Genomic DNA, 6,000 nt, shown 5'->3' with positions numbered 1-6,000 from the left:
GTATAACTATTAACCTAATACGGTGCTCCTGTGAGATAAAGATTGCAGGCTGACCTAAAAGCCTCCTGATGCTTCTTTTGATCACTCTATATCCTTTTCATGTCCTCAAACCCTTATAACAATCTCAGCCTTTTACCTTGAGAGTGCGGTCCTTTCTTAGCCCCATCCACTGCTCTCCTGCAGATTATCAATAAACTCTTTAACTCTTCTAAATTCTTTGACTATTGGTTAATTCTTTTACCACCTGCAGCAGCAGCCTCTCACACACCAAACTCCTTCTCTGCGACAATTTAGCACAGTACTTTGCGGAGGTTGCTGTCAATAAAAGAACAAAAATTATGGCTCTCTCGCCACGCCCTGCAGTCGGTGAACCCCGCGAGGCCCCCGAGGAGTGTGATCGCGAGCGGTTTTGGAGGAGACTGTATGAGACGGACGTGACTGTGGCTTGGGAAGCCACGACCCTGACCATGGTCCCTCCACTGCCGCGGCTCTCTCCACAGGAAACCAACGGGATATGTGAGCAAGTCCATGCTGCCATCAAGGCAATTGCTGCAGTATACTACGCACTTCCCAAGGACCAAGGATCACCCCGAGAAAGCTTGTACGGGGCACCACTCTGGACATCGTGGACGGCATGGCTCAGCTCGTGGAAGTACTTATCGCTCCAGCTCAGAACCCTGAGAACAGACCTTATTTCCTGCAACAGTGTCTGGAATGTGTGCCAGCAGGTGCCTCAGATACCAAGAGATAACAAAGCTGCAGCTCTTTTAATAATGACAAAGAGTGGATTTTGTGAAAGATGCACATGAAGATATGGAGCAGGCTGTGGAAGAGTGTAACCCTTACTTGGGACTCCTGCATGACTCTGAGGAGGACAGCTCTGACAGCTGTGGTGGTGATGAGGAGGAGATGTTGGGCTTTCCAAGCAGTCGGGATGTGCACTGGTCTGAGGAGGACCAAGAGTTCATTGCCCCGTGCCTCGCGCTGGTGAGAGCATCCAAAGCTTGCCTGAAAAAGATCCGGATCCTAGTGGCAGAGAATGGCAAGAAGGACCAAGTGGCTCAGCTGGATGACATTGTAGACATTTCTGAGATCAGGCCCAGCATGGATGATTTGGCTCTAAGCATATATCCGCCTATGTGTCATCTGACTGTGCAAATCAATTCTGTGAAACTTGTATGTGTGTGTGTGTGTGTGTGTGTGTGTGTGTTTTGTACGGGAAATCAAACTCGGGACCTTGCGCTTGCGCAGCAGGCACCAGAACCACTGAACTAAATCCCAGGCCCACTTGTATCTGTTTTAAAACAGGCACTGGAGGTTACAAAAGCAAGTCACGTGACCCCACAGCCAGAAGATAGTTGGATCCCTTTACTCATTAATATTGTTGATCATTGTATGAACAGAATTAAGGAGCTCACGCAGAGTGAAATTGAATTGAGTTTTCGGATTCATTCATACTCTCCTGTCTTCCTCTCTCACTGTCACATCCAGGCTCTGATTCTGCTTTTAAAAATGGACCTAGCAGGACCCAGGATTTAGCTCAGTGGTTCCGACGCCTGCCTCGCAAGCGCAAGGTCCCAAATTTGATCCCTGGTACCAAAAATAAAAATTTTTTAAATTAAAAATAAAAATAGACCTAGCATACCTGCTAAGTGAAAAGAGAGTTCCTGTCTGTATTTAGCAAGAGATTCTACTTCAGAGACTGTTAGGCCAGATTGGCAACTATTTATAAACCATATGAGTATGATATATTTTTCTCTGCTAGATATAAAAGATCATTACATGAGATTCTGTTCCTGAACTGCCTCAGATTCGTAAGGAAGTTACCCTATTTCTTATTCTATTTCGTATATTGTTTCATTGTTAAAGATGTTGATGGTCTCAATAAAATGCTAACCAGCTCCTAGCAAAAAAAAGAACAAAAATTATGAAAAAAAGAAAGATAATTACATTTCTGAAAGGCTTTATCTCAAAAAGCACATGGGAGGATATAACAGAAACGAATATACCCTAGTGATAAGAGTGGCCTGCTAGTATCTTCACTCTGCTATGTCTGCTACAGAGTATTTCGGACACATTCCATATGTATTTGTTTAAAACGCGTGGGGGAGTGATTTCTAAGTAAGATAATAAAAAATGTTAACAGATTGTGGGTAATTTCTTTTTCCGTGTGCTGGGAATTAAACCCACAGTTTCGTGCATACCAAGTACACAGAGCTACAACCCCAAACCCAGGTAAAAAAAATTTCCAGGTAAATTGTTGACGAAAAAGATTAGGTTAGACGGGGATGGGGAATGGGTGAGTACATTTGACCACTACCGCATTAGCATATTTATGAAAATACATAGGAAGGGCAAAAAGAGTTTCCCAAGAAGTCTAGTGCCCCGCTGGGACCTGAAAGAGAGCATGGAAAGAAAAACACCGAGGCCAAGTGTAGCTGCCAATGGGGGAAAGATTATCATTGGGCGGCCCGCAGGAAGGGCCCGCGGTAACGCGGGGACACTCGGGACAATCCCAGCAGAGTCACCCTGCCCGCCGGGACCCGGCGACTCGGGGGCAAAGATCACCCCTCCCGACTACCGAGCAGCCCCACGCGCAGGGCACTGTGGGATTCGTAGTCTTTCCCCCGCGCAGCGCCCGTGGGCGGGGAGACCTTATTTTACGTAACTAAGCCGCTCTTCTCGACGTGGCCTCCCTTTCCCTGCCTCCTCCTCCTCCTCTCACAGGAAGTTTGAAATTCCCGCGGAGCCGGCGCCCCGGTCCGGAACGCTCGCGAGAACTCCGATCCCGGCAGCCGCGATCTCCTCCCGGGTCCCCTCCCTCTGGGGCCTCCCCGTCCCCTCCGCCCCCTCCCGCCCTGCCTGGGTGTGTGTGGGACTCGCTCCGTCCGCCCGGGGTCATGCGCTGATCGGCGCCCGCGCTGTCCGGGCCGAGGCAGCAGAGCCGCGAGGAGGAGGAGAAGGAGGAGGAGCGCTGGGCCCGCGACGGGGAAGGCGGCTGCGTATTCACAGCTGAGCGGTGTGCGGGCCCCAGGCCGGCGATCGAAGGAGCGCGCGCCCGGCCGCGTCTCCCAGGAGATGCTGTGACAGACCCGCGCCTCGCCTCGCGCCCCCGGACTAGGCGGCCGGGTCGCGCTCCCTCTCAGGTACGGCGGGTGGAGGGGCTGGGCCGCGCTGCGGGGCGGGTCGGTGTGGCCTCGGCTCGCGCGGCGCCACGGCCTCCCGCGCTGGGCCTAGGCCGGACGCTGCGCCGTGCGGGGACCCGCGGCCCCGAGGGACGCTTAGATCGGGCCGGAGGCGGCGCGCTTGGGCGGCGACCGGTACCGCAGGGTGGAGGGCCCGGACGCCGGTTATAGAAGGCGGTTCTAGCGGAGCTGCGGCACATGGCGGGGAGGCGTCACGGTGTTGGTTTTCCTTGCGGGCTGCCAGGTCGTCTCTCTCCCTCCCGGGCTGCTTCTCCCCCGGTGCTTGGTTTCTCCCCGGTGCTCGGAGCCGTGGCCAGGCGACCTTTCGGGGATGCTGCCCGTTCTCGCAGACTGTCTTGCGTTGGTGTGTGCTCCGCGTGTTCGGGGGCCTGGTTCGGGGCGGGGAACAAAGTTTAAGTTTGTCTCGTGATTCGAAAATGTGGGGCACGCTTGGGGTGAATTGATCCGATAGAGGATTTTTTTTTTCCCGGTACTAGAGAACTGAACCCAGGACTTTAGCAATGAGCTACATGCCCAGACCTTTTTTGTTTTCATTTTCGAGACTGTGCTAAGTGGGCCACGCCGGGCTCAAACTTGATGTTTCTGCCTCAGCCTCCCAGAGGGCTCCAGTGACCAGCAGGGATTTTTAAATTTAAAATTTGACATTAAACTCAGGACCTTAGCCTTGAGCTTCCCCGGCTTTTTTTATTTCTCGAGACGAGATCCTGGTCTTTTACAGGCAGGGCACGAAGTTGCCAACCTCTTGCCTCAAGATCCCAAGTGCTGGGATCGCGGGTGTGCACCACCCCCTCCGTGGAGTTATTGAAAATAACTTAACGTCCCCGGAGGGTTACACCTGGGAGGTTTAAGGATGATTGATTACTCTTGCCATTGGTTGACTTATTTTTTATTTTGGGGAGAATAGATGAATTTTGTTGTCAGAGTCAGCGAGGTTCATACTGGAGATGTTCAGTTATAGGAAATGAGCGTTATTAATTTTTGTTTAGTTTCGGTGGTGGGAATGGATCCTGGGGCTTCACAATCCTAATAAACATGTGATCTCCCCCTGAGTCACACCCCCTAACTGCTTTTTTAAAAAGTCAATTGGAGGAAGAATGTTGGGTTCTTGATAGGTCTTTTGGAAATTCTGAACTTCAGTTCGTTCTCAATATCCGAAAGAGGCTGTGGTATTTAAAAACTGAGTTTTTTGACCTCTCACTTAAAAGGTCTGTAGGGAGAGAACAGATTAGGGTAGGTGTACTTATTTCCAAGGGCTTGACCGTGGACAAGTGTTCTAAGTGCTGTGGAGAGCCTACATTCTCTTGGTACTGTGATTTTTTTTTTTAACTTTTTTTTTTTTTTTTTTTTGTACTGGGGATCGAACTCGGGTCCTTGCGCTTGCGCAGCAGGCGGTGAAACCACTGAGCTAAATCCCCGGCCCTTGGTACTGTAATTTTTGAAGTGTACAATTTTTTTTTTTTTTTGGTACCGGGGATCGAACCTCGGGACCTTGCGCTTGTGAGGCAGGTGCCGGAACCACTGAGTTAAATCCCCGGCCCAAGTACTGTAATTTTTTATTCTACTTTTTAAGTTCTGTTTTTTCAGTAGCATAGTACTAAAGTCACCAATTCACATAATTCTGTAAAAATTTGAAATTATTCAGCTACTTGGGGGACACACATCTTGTTCTAAGGAAATAAAATGAATAGACCCGGAACCATGGACATTTTCAGCGAATTATTTTTTCTCCCTAGAATGAAGTTTAATGTCCCTAAGCTATCTCAAGGGTTTCTATGAATATTCCACCTAGCCTCATCCTGGGTCCATTCTCTTGGAGAGATGCTTCAACTTCCATGTTTTCTTCACTAATCCTCTTCAGTTTGAAATGCCATCTTTTTTCAGATTTTTAAAATGTCAGATCTTTTCTTTGTTGAGATACTAAAAATGGTACCCAGGAATGCTGTACCACTGAAACCCCCCTTCCCTTTATGTTACAACAGGGGCTCTGTAAATTGACCAGGTAGAACGCATATTTGACATCCTCAGCCTCACGAGTGCTGGGATTACAGGCGTGCACCATCACACCCAGATAAAAACAATGTTTTAAATGTAGTTGATGATTAATAAATGTTTGAATTAAATTTGAAAGAACAGCTACTTAAAAGCTGGAAGTTTCTGGGTACATATATAAACCGTAATTCTTAGTCTTTTTATTAGTCAAAAATAAAAAGTTAAATTTCATACAAAGTGTTTGGTAGAGATGTTTGCTTAGTATATGTTGGAATATAATTTTTCTCTTTGTTTTTAGATAATTAGGTTCTGGGTTTTTTTTGGTACCAGGGATCGAACTTGGGTCCTTGCACTTGCACTTGCACTTGCACAGCAGGCCGTGAAACCACTGAACTAAATCCCCGGCCCAAGGTTCTGTTTTGTATGGTGGAATTCAATTACTTTGGGGATGTGCATCAGAAAACTGATTTATGGTATTGTTTTAATATCTTAGTATTCTTTGTTTGTTTGTTTGTTTGTTTGTTTGGGGTTTTTGGCACAAGGGGTCGAACTTGGGACCTTGCGCTTTCCAGGCAGGCGCTGGAACCACTGAGCTAAATCCCTGGCCCATATATCTTAGTATTCTTATTAATTTTGTTTTGTTCTTTAAGCTGAAACAATGTATATTTAAAAATAAGACAGCCCAATATTGAGTTTTTTAAATTTGATTTTATTGTTTAGCATATATCCCACTTCTCTGATTGTATATCCTGTTATTAATCTATCCTAATTTGCTAAATGTTTAGACCTGTTAGTTGTAAAGTAT

At 47.6% G+C, this 6,000-nt stretch overlaps 1 protein-coding gene and 1 pseudogene across 2 annotated transcripts in view; both read left to right on the top strand.

The window, feature by feature from the left end:
- The first annotated feature begins 322 nt into the window (after window positions 1–322).
- LOC101704579 (cyclin-D1-binding protein 1 pseudogene) lies at window positions 323–3,016 on the top strand (annotated as a pseudogene).
- Ahctf1 (AT-hook containing transcription factor 1) overlaps window positions 2,790–6,000 on the top strand; it is a 77,107-nt gene continuing 73,896 nt past the window's right edge. Inside the window, exon 1 of one of the 2 annotated variants that reach the window (XM_004853481.4) lies at window positions 2,790–3,146. The gene's annotated coding sequence lies outside the window, so the exon portion shown is untranslated. The remainder of the gene's footprint in view (window positions 3,147–6,000) is intronic. The other variant, XM_004853482.4, reaches the window with a different exon arrangement.

This window comes from Heterocephalus glaber, unplaced genomic scaffold, assembly GCF_053883595.1.
Source record: "Heterocephalus glaber isolate CG9 unplaced genomic scaffold, H.glaber_assembly_v1.0 deba00001600, whole genome shotgun sequence".
NCBI lineage: Eukaryota > Metazoa > Chordata > Mammalia > Rodentia > Bathyergidae > Heterocephalus > Heterocephalus glaber.
This window is presented reverse-complemented; position numbering and strand designations above follow the sequence as displayed.